Here is a 10,341-nt window from a genome sequence, read left to right as displayed (position 1 = left end):
TCTTGATTTTCACTATTGTTAAATATAAATACTGTGTGTGTGTGTGGATAAACATAAGGTATTCACTGGAAAACTTTCCCCAGAATGTTTGTTGGCATTGATTTTTGCTTTTCAGTTTTGCATAAAAATGGCAAAATCTCTACATTTTCAGTCTCATTATTTTTTTTTACTTAATTCAACTATTTAATAAATACTTGTTAAGTTCTTAATATGTGCCAGATGCTAAAATAAATTTTGTTAATTTTTTTCTTTTTTTTTTTTTCCTTTTTGTGTATTTGATCTCTCCCATTCTGGAATTATTGTTATTTTAAGGTTAGAATTCCCTACTGTATTTTACAAACCTTTTACCTTCTCTGTTATTTAAAAACTAATCAACTGATGTCTCATTTCTTGAGCCTTCCAGGTTCATGTAATGTAACATGGTTTGTTCAGAGTTTTGTCATTTTTTTCTTTCTGCATGACTAAGATTTTATTTTGGCTATTGTGCTTTTCTCTTTTTTTTTTTCCCACTCCTTTTTTATTCCAACCTTTTAAAATAGTTTTTTGAGTCTGCTTTTAACTCAGCAAGAATATAAGGTGAAAACATGTTCTTTAAACTCTTACACCATTACTCCTTTTCTAATTTTCCTCAGATTTCTTAAAAGGCTCAAGTTTTGTTGGGGGTGTTGTTTACTCATTCTTGATATTGACTTGTTCCTTTGTTGGTGCTTCAAGGTCCGATGTGAGAGATTCCAGAATCCTGTATAAATATATAGAGAACTACCATCTAAGACAGGGAACGCCCGCACAGCCCAACAACCAGAAGATGTTCCAGCCACATCTAGGGCTGGAGGCAAATCTTGCAGTCACACAGATCACCTTTCCCATTTAGGGGGATGCAGGTGTTTTTAGAGAACACTATCCAGGACCAGAGTGAGAGGACGAGACTGCATGTGGTGAGAAAAGCAGACAAGGGCATCATCTGCTCCATGTTGTGGATCATCACATCTCCTGTCTGGATCTGAAGAAGGAAGATACAGCAAACAAAGGAAGTGGCATGCAGCGCTTATCAACCCTGTCCTGCCCATGGGGACTGCCCCGGTTCCCATTAAAATGTAGAATGTTAAAAAAAAAATGTAGAATATTTCCAACTCTGAGTGTTTATAAGAGTAATTGCGGGGGATTTGTTATTTTTCTTTTGAGATGATGTCATAGTTATTTTAGTGATGGGAAGCTCTTAGCATTTCCATTCACTACAGTAACTTCCTAGGAATCACCTTCGAGCATTAAAAAGATGCATTAAATATGATGGTCCGGGAGAAAAATAACCAGCAAAGCTGCCCTACAAAAAGCTGCTGTTTTTCTAGATTGCAGGCAAAGATACACATAACTGTGATCATCTTTGCTCATTTGTGACAGAGCCTGCTGGCCGCCTGTCCAATATTCTGTCTCCTCTCTCACAAACAGAACTTGAATTTTATTTGGTGCAGCATGCATTTCCCTGTCCCTTTCAGGCAGGGGTGGTCAAGCAGCAGGGTCCTGGCCAATCAATACAAGGAGAGGGCAGGGGTGTGGGGATTCCAGAAAGGTCCTTTAAAGGGTGCTAGCTCAGCCAAAGCTCTGCTCTTGGTTTTGTGTCCATCTTCTTTTTCTGAGCTGAAGCTAACAGGCATTACAGCTGGAGCTCTGCTCACATGTAGAGAACCGGAGAACCAGGCGTCCTGGAAGACGGAATTAGAAGAACCTAAGTCTTGTTGACCTGGGGACTTGCATAGCATTCCTGGATCACTCGATTTGTTTAAACCATGGCTGTCCAACTTTTTGCATTTGTTCTGTACAGCTCTGCTCCTGTCTCAAGCAGCTGAAGCCAATCTCTCAGTGAGAAAACATTCTGTTATGAGACAAGAGCCCTCCTTTTTCTTTCTGTGCACTAATGCTTCTGAATGCCTTTTGATTACTGCTTGGTTAAGGTTGGTTAAGGTTATGGTTAAGGTTACACTCAAAAGTGTAAGGCTCGCATCGGGGAACTTTAAGGATCACTCACTTTCAGTGAGCATCCAGGATATCAATCACCATTGGTCTAAAAATCACTTGCAGGGCAGCCCGGGTGGCTCAGCGGTTTAGCACCACCTTCAGCCCAGGGTGTGATCCTGGAGCCCCTGGATCGAGTCCCACATCAGGCTCCTGCATGGAGCCTGCTTCTCCCTCTGCCTGTGTCTCTGCCTCTCATTAATAAATAAATAAATAAATCTTTAAAAAAACAAAAAAATAAAAAATAAAAATAAAATAAAAATGACTTGCAGACTAGGTTTGTCCTTCAAACAAACCTGTCCTGTAGGAAAACCCTAGAATGCACTAGAAGTTTCTGGACGGGGTGGGGGGGGGAAAGTTTGAATTGGATAAATGGGCACTTGACATTTTTATTGGGCAAAATATTTGGAGATCAGACACCAGCTTTTGGGAAATAAAACCGTACTTAGAGGCCACAGGACCTCGAGACAGTTCGCGGAGGTGCCTGGGTCCCTGTGAGGTTGTGTATATGGAGCCAAAACTAATGTCTCGGGATAAGAGATCTGGGGGTTTTGCAAATTCCTTTACTGATTTTTACTAGAATGCTAATCATGGAAATTACTTATAAAGCTCTTTGTTTATAATAACATCGGCTTGCATTAGTCGTTCTACAGGGAAATAAGGAAGAAGGAAGAAATTGAGCATCCTTGGGGATTTAAAAGATGCGGAAATGGAAAAGCCTGAGAAGGAGCAAAAACAGACAAGGCAAAGAGGCAGAATCAAAGGCCCATCCCAAGCCACCTGGCGTTGCGCTCTCTGGAGCTTCTTTTGGCTCCAAATTCACATTGTCGATGGTTGTGTCTCAGGATAATGAATTCTGTGAGCCACAGACTTTATTAGGTCCTGCCCCTCAGCACAGAACAAGTTTAAATACTATTATTTTTTATTCACTTATTCTAAAACACTTCTAAGTACCCGATGCGTGCCAGGCTCTGAACAAATTATAGCAAAGATTTATGTTCAACTTTAAAAAGGGATTCATTACTTTGCTTTTTAATAGCTGCAGATGGCAGCATAACTTAACAATGCATTCTGTGCTACCCACCTACCTTTAAAACTTGGTTTAACACATAGGAGATGATGATACGGGGCCAATTGTAATCACATATTTAAACCTCTTTGCTTCCTGAGTACAATGGAGCTTTCTTTGAAGACTGGATGCCTCTCCAATGTTATCAACAAAAGAAAAATACTCATTACATAAGCCTGGAACAACAAGAACTTAATTTCATATTATAGGTACTTTACGGGCAGTGTAAACAATGAGCTCTATCAGACAAGGGAAAAGGAATAAATACTTTCACTATAATGTCAATAGATGATGCATTGCAAATTACCACCGAAATTTCTGGGGTTTATAAAGTAACTGCTGTTTTTGTTTTGCTGATACTTTTTAAACATAATTTCATCAGATGCTTTAAAAAAAAAAAAAAAACGTTTGCAATTTACCCAAAGCTTTCTGGCAGTCCTGTTGTTACTGTAACTAGGATGAGTTATATAATATCGCAGACAATGTAAATTCAGGTTTCTTCGCAGAACTGTTTCAAGGCCTCGGAGAGAACTGGTTTGGAAATGAAAGGAGGAAGGCAGCTCTCCATCAGTGAATTTCAGGGCAAGGGGAAGAAACAAAGATACAGCTAGACTCCCCAGTGCAACTGGATTTATTAAAGGTGCCCAAATGTGGAATCATTGAACATCATTAGGCTTATTAGTTGACTGCAGATCTCCAGAGTGAACAATCCCTCTGCCAAGCGGGGACCAGCTCAGCCGCCGGTTTCCATCACTCATTCAGCCAATTCATTAAAGCCTGTTTGTTTCTCCCAGGTGCCTCCTAATGAGTTGCATTGTTTTGCTTATTGTGCTTGTTGGCTCACGGATCTCTTTCACAATTTTCCTTGGTTTCTGAGTGCTCCTTAAGTACCAGTTTTGATCAGCCCGTTTGCAGGGAGTGCTTTACCTCGCCTTGGACAAACGAAGTAAGTGGGAGAGTAAGATGCAGCCGGGAGGTATGGGGGGGGGGGGGGGGGGGGAGGCCGGAGGGAGCTCCAGCAGCGGCCTGTGCTCCTGGAAAGAACCAGCAGGTGGTAGCAGCACATCGTGGGAAGGCCCCAGCCCAGCGCCGCAGGACCCGAACAATAGACCCCAGATCCCGTCCTCGGAGGGAGGAGAGGTTAGGGGCGGGCGCAAACCTTTGTCCCGGCGGCGCCCCTCGGCTCCTCAAGCCCTCCAGGCACCTGCTGAGCACTTCCCAGGGCCTCAGGTGCCTCCTCCCTCATCCCGGGGAGCGGGGCAGGGGGAGGAGGCGCCCGGAGGTGCACGACTTGCCCGGGCAATGCACAGCCAGGCAGGCGCCCCGCATCTGGCCTTCCCCGTTGAGCCCCAGGCTTCCCGGCCCTTTGGGGAGGGTGAGCCCAAGCCCCCACGTTGACCAGATCCGGGGGCACCCACCGGGAGGCGGACGAGTGTAGGGCTACACCAGGGCCACTTTCATAACCCAGATGCCCCCCCCCCCCCCCACACACACAGTCCCAGCCGCTTCCTCTTCCCCACCCCACCCCCGGAACCCTCCGAGATCTCTCAGTTTGTCTTTCCCTCCACCCCCTTCTTTTCCTTCTTTCTCTTCTTCCCAGCTCACGCCCACCTCAGTGCAAACCTGAGCAGGAGCTGACACAGTGGGTTTAGTTCCCAGAGTTGAAGCAGAGAAGCAGGGGTGGGGAGAGGGCGCGGGTGCTGGGCCCGAGCTGGCCGCCCCGCCCGCCCCGCCCCGCCCCGGGCGCCTCGCTGCTGGGACCGCAGCCCGCGCGCGACCCGGGGCTCGAACCCGCCGCCCCGCAGCCCGGCAGCGCGTCCTCCCGGGCCCCCGAGGGCGAGCCCCGCGCCGCGCAGCGCCGCCCAGGCCGGGAGGGCGGGCTCGGCTCCCCGGAAGGGGGAGGCGGGGGGGCGCAGGGGCCGGGCTGGGAGGGGCGCGGAGGGGCGGGCCGGGCTGCGCTCGCCCCTGCCCGCGCCGGAGCCGAGCTGCGGGCGGCGGGCCCCGCGCCATCCCCGGGCGCCCCGCCTCCAGAGCAGAGCATCCCCGCCCCCGGCCGGCCCCGAGCCCCGAGACGCGCGGCGGCGGCGCACCGGGCGGCGGGGAGCGGGGAGCGGGGAGCGGGGTCCCCGCAGCGGGAGGAGACGCGGGGGGCGCAGACCCGCGGAGCCTGCGGCGGCGGAAGGTGAGCCCGGGGGGCCGGGGGCGGGGGCGGGGGGCCGGGGGCGGCGCGCCCGGGGACGGAACACCAAGGCTCGCAAAAGTAGAGGGGCCCCGGGACTGGGCCTCTGCGGATGCCCGGGGGCCTCCCGGGGCGGTGGGTCCTGGCGGGTGCCTGGCTCGTGCCCGGCGCCCCGACCCCCGTTACCCGGGCCGCTGCGACCCCCACCGCGTCTCCGCCCGCCGCGCGCTCGGCTCGGGGGTCCCGATGTCGGGGTCCCTCGCCAAGGCCGGACTCCCCGCGTTCCGAGAAGGATCGCCCACCCTAATGACTCCGGTGGCATCTCTCCAATCCCCGCGGAGCTGGGAGGAGCAAGGAGGTTGATCCCACACCGCGCCCCCCCCCCCCGCACCCCAACCCCCATTATCACGCACAAGCCTTGGAGTGGAGAGAAGGCTTGGTTCATGCTCCCCGGCCGTAACCCCCAAGTTGCAACCAAAGTCGGCTGCGCTGCTGCCCCAGCTCCACCCGCCTGCTCTTTGCATCTGGGTGCTTGGCCCTACCTGCCCTACACCCCCATCCACCAATCTTGGCTGTCTGGCATCCTCCCTCCTCCCATCCCTGGGGGAGCTGGCTCGGGGCCAGCATAGCCGATGTTGTAATGTCCCTGGCAGTGCCCATGGAGAGAAGCGGCTGGGCCTGTTCCCAATAAGTTAACCAGGGCCAGGCCCTCCGCCCCGCCAGGAGAACTTGACTCAGGTTCTAGAAGGGGAGACGCTGGTTGGGTGGGAAGGAGCTCTGGCGTTGGTGGCGATGCAGGGGAACGTCCAGGTACTGGGCATTGCAGGATTGAGAGTCGTCGCTCGTGGAGGGTGGTGCTAGCAGAGGGGACATTTGGTTCTCGCAGGGCAGTGGACCTTTCTCCTTGCGGGGAGATTAGGGCAGGGGCTTCTGTGTACCTACCTAGGGGCCAAGGGAGGAGGACTCGTTTGGAGTCTGTTGGTTCACTCAGGGTGCAGTGACCACTGTGTCACCGGAGTGCCTAGGAGCAACAGGCAGCAGTGGTCTGAGCATGGAAAGGGCAAGAACATTCCTCCTCGGGACCAGCTGCTTTCCCAGCTCATCACCATTTCCTGAGCTGGGCCCTGAGTCCTGTGTCCCCCTACTGGCCTGCCCACTAGGGGGAAGGGGGATGGGGGGGTTTGGGGGGCAGGAAGCCTCAGGTTCCTCTTTCTCTGCTCCCCTGGTCAGCTCCCTCTCCCAGCCCAGATGTTTCTACAGCAGCAATGCCTGGGGCTGACTCAGGGTAGGGCAGGGACAGACCCAGGGTGAGAAGGGCTCATGGGCATCTGTCTCCAGTATGGGGAGCACTCTGGCTCTGCTCTGATGTACATGCTCTCTCTCTCTCTCCTCTCTCTCTCTCTCTCTCTCTCTCTTACACACACACACACACACACATCTCTCCCAGCATGTGTGCTGCTCCATATCCATCTCACCTCACACACACTTCCTTACACACTCTCACACCTGCTCCTGCAGGCACTGGTCACGGCTCCTGGGGGCTTCTGCGGTCTTCCATTTGCTCATCTCTCACAGACACGTACTGACTGTCCCAACACCCTCCCTTGTGCCCTTTTCCAAAGCCACGCATGTCCCCGGTCAGTGCACAGCCAGAGTGGCTCATTCTAAGTGGCTGTCTGCCACTCCCAGACACTGCCTGCATCTTAAAAGCCTCCCCCAGCTCCACAGCCTGGGAGTGGGAGGCACATTCATCTGCATCTGCGTGCTCTGGGGGACATTCTTGGAGGCTGGAGGCCTCGGGGGACACAGGACTCTCCTCTGCTAGGTAATCCACAAATTGGCTTCTCGAACCAGGGCAGCAGGGGCTAGAAGCACGGGAGGGCAGCCACCTCCTCACTGTCTGCTCTGGATGCCTCTGTAAGGGCTGATGGGATCCCTTTCAAGGCAGGCGGATGGAGCTCTGAGACTGAGACCATATCCAAGGTGGAGATTAAAGGGTAGCAGCATTAAGCTGAGCAAGGATTATACTGGAATTTCCTGGGCGTTTAACAGCTGCAGAACAGGACAGAGGACAGGACCTATGGTGCTGACCCCTCCCACGCTGACCCTGTGGCTAACAGGTGTGAGGACCAGCTCAGCAGCCACACCGCACATTAACCACTGGCCCCTTTGCCCTTGGGACCTTCCTTGCCACCCCCCCCACCCCCCGTGTCCCCCCTCGGGCCCTGCAGCCTGCTTCGCCTCTCTGACTGTCCCTGCCTGGGCTCACTTTGCAGCGAGGCCCTTGTCATGTGTCCCCGGTGTACAGCCCTGGTCCCTTTAAAGCCACAGTCCTTCACTTAACACAGAGCAAGAGAAGCCTGATATTATCAGTGGGGGCAATTTGAACTTCTTTGGAGAGCAGCCTAAGGAAAATCCAGAGATAAAAGTTATTTTGCTCATTCATTCCCAACTCCTACTGCCTCTTTATCTCTGCTTTCTCCTTATACGTGGAAATTTCTACATTGTTTTGAAACCTAGAGAGAAATGGGAGGGGACGATAAAATGTAAACATATGCTATGCTAGTCTAGGTTTTAAAAATCTTTTCCTTCTTTTTTGTTTAGATGATAATTATGAGATTTTGTTTTAATTGGAAAAATAAGATATGCTCATTGTAACACGAAAACCCGTTCAAATATACATAAGACAAAATTAATACCCCCCCCCCCCACCATCCTTCATTTCTCCCTCCTGCAGTAACCAATTTTAATGTCCGGTACATTTTCTGCCATCCTTTCTTCCAAGTTTATTTGGCTTATATTACTTAATTTTTTTTAAAAAACTCATTTTGTGGACTGAGGTGCATAAACTATTTTTAACCATCTCTGTTGATAAAATTATCACATTTAACATTTCAATTTGAGGATAGTTAATTTTTGAAATTCCTACAGATCTACTCATTTAATTTATTTTTAAATCTTTCATTTTTATAGATAACAGAACTCAGAAGCTACAATTTATAAGCTAAGAGTCTACACATCTTTAATCTTTGCCAGTTTCTGGAAACAAAACACAATTTTGATGCCTACGGACTGTCATATTTTTATAAACCAAAGAAATGTAGCAGGCTTGCGGATGCAGTGTCTCTACTGGAGCAAAAAGATGTAAAGTGATATATGTAGAGAAGAAGCTGAGAAAAAAAAAATGTGAAGTCATAGAATGCAATTTTTGTCATCTGAAATTTTGTGAAATGAGTCTTATTTTCTGAGCTACCATTTTCCATCCACGTTGCTGCTGCTTCTGGTGTGTTATATTTTTAAAACCATGTACACATCTGAGACTTGAATGTTTTCCTGATTGAGAGAAGCCTTCTGCTCTTTCACGGGGTAGAGGATTTCTAAGCACTGACCGATGCCTTTCAGGAGCTGGAGAGTAGAGGGGGATCCGAAGCAGGCCTGCCCCCCTCTGTGTTGCAGAAGGGACGCACTCAGCAGCTTCCAGGATGCGCCCCTAGACTAAGCGCACGCAGATGTCCTAGGCCTCAACCACTGAAGGCACCTTTGAAAACCAAGTTCTAAGTCCCCTTGTTCAGTATTCCAGGCATGTGGATGGAGCTGCGTGTTCTTGTCACTTATATTTCTGCCTTTGAAACTTGTTTCAAAAGAATCTGCAGCGGTAGGAATTAGCTGACAGCAGTTTCATCCGTATCTTAAAGTTTCGTCCTTCCTTGTTTTTATTCCTGCCCTAGAGGTACACCCAGGTTCTTTTTATATATTAAAAAATAAAAGATTTGCATTTATGTTTTGTTTGATAAGCAGGGATTGACCTCGCTTCCCAGTCTCACTCGACCACAGTTTTTGGGTTTTTTTTTTGTTTTGTTTTTTTTTTTATTGTTGTTGTTGTTGTTCCTGAAGAAACTTGTTTATAACCTTCAGTCTTCTGGATTCAGATCTAAAAGAGGTCCCTTCAAACAGCAAGGAGCACTTCTGGGCACTTGAGAATCCTCCACCATTTTTTTTTTTAATGAACATCTTTGTTCTTGGTAAAAAATTTTGAACGATTATGAAAGCGGCAGTCCACACACCATGTCTCCATTTAATTCTTTTCTTTCTGATGCCTCTTGAGGACAGTTGCTGAGTGGCTTTAACATGTTCCCTAATTGCTTTTGCTCTTTTCTGGATCCTCTGGAGAGAGGCCAGCTTCATGTTGTCATTAAGATGCATGCTGAGGCTATGCATACACGCCCTGCTGCAGCCACAAGCGACTGTGTTGCTTGTGTTGTGGGTCATCAAAGCAAATACTTTGCCATTCCTCATCCTCTAGAATGTTCCATAGTGCACAGCTGATAGGATCTGCAGTACATCTCTTCCCTCTTGTTTTGCTGTCTCTCTCTCTCTCTCAAAAAAAAAAAAAAAATAATTCATTGAGATGCATCCAAAGTGTTTATTACGCCTTCTCCATGATTATTTGTCTTGTTATAAGTTTAGGAAGACACAGTGCTTACAGTTTTCTTTTTGTACAGAATCCAGGATCCATCCATCTTCTGACTGAAAGAGGCTATTTTAGAGAGTATCTGCTGAGCAAATGATATAATAGCTTTTATTGTTTAAAGACATTTTGCTGGCATTTTCAGTTCTTGATAAGAGCATTCCTAAAGACCCTTTGGCTCTGGACAGTCTGGTCTGCCCTGGTGTGTCAAGTGTGTCTCCAAATTAAGCCACTGAGCGTTTGGAGGATGTGCCTACAGCATACGTTACCTCAGGATATTTATTAAACAGCACTGGTGATGGGGCCGTGTTTTTTTTTTTACTTCACAGTCTCCTTGTTCTTCTTTGAAACATTTCATCTGTGAATGATGCTAGCATCATTCGGGAGTGTATTTGCAAAGAACCTCTGTTTCTTAGGAATAATTTGCCATAGGGAAATGCTTCCCTTTTTTCTGGCTTTATTGAGGCACAACTGATGTATAAGATATAAGACAGTGTAGGTTTAAGGTATACAACCTGGTGATCCGGAAATGCTTCTTGCTTGCCTCCACATGCTCTAAGTTAAACTCCGCCTCGCGAGCAGGGTTCTAGGGGCACGGAAGGTGAACTGCAGTGG

General features: G+C 48.9%; 1 protein-coding gene and 1 long non-coding RNA gene across 4 annotated transcripts in view; one reads left to right on the top strand and one right to left on the bottom strand.

Annotated features, from left to right (window-relative positions):
* Nucleotides 1-953: 953 nt before the first annotated feature.
* Nucleotides 954-4,047, bottom strand: LOC140599480 (uncharacterized). The gene is made up of 3 exons (XR_012002368.1): nucleotides 3,499-4,047; nucleotides 3,099-3,213; nucleotides 954-1,700 (listed from the first exon to the last, which is right to left on the bottom strand). It is a non-coding gene; the product is annotated as an uncharacterized lncRNA (long non-coding RNA).
* Nucleotides 4,048-5,033: 986 nt separating this feature from the next.
* Nucleotides 5,034-10,341, top strand: part of EPHB6 (EPH receptor B6) — a 17,397-nt gene continuing 12,089 nt past the window's right edge. Inside the window, exons 1-2 of one of the 3 annotated variants that reach the window (XM_025982232.2) lie at nucleotides 6,990-7,083; nucleotides 8,232-8,988. The gene's annotated coding sequence lies outside the window, so the exon portion shown is untranslated. Of the gene's footprint in view, nucleotides 5,262-6,989; nucleotides 7,084-8,231; nucleotides 8,989-10,341 lie in introns of those variants that run through there. The other 2 variants (XM_072762831.1, XM_072762832.1) reach the window with 2 other exon arrangements.

The sequence above is a fragment of the Vulpes vulpes genome, chromosome 7 (assembly GCF_048418805.1).
Source record: "Vulpes vulpes isolate BD-2025 chromosome 7, VulVul3, whole genome shotgun sequence".
Classification (NCBI taxonomy): Eukaryota; Metazoa; Chordata; class Mammalia; order Carnivora; family Canidae; genus Vulpes; species Vulpes vulpes.
The sequence above is the reverse complement of the archived record's forward strand: the minus strand, read 5'-3'. Positions and strand labels throughout refer to the sequence as shown.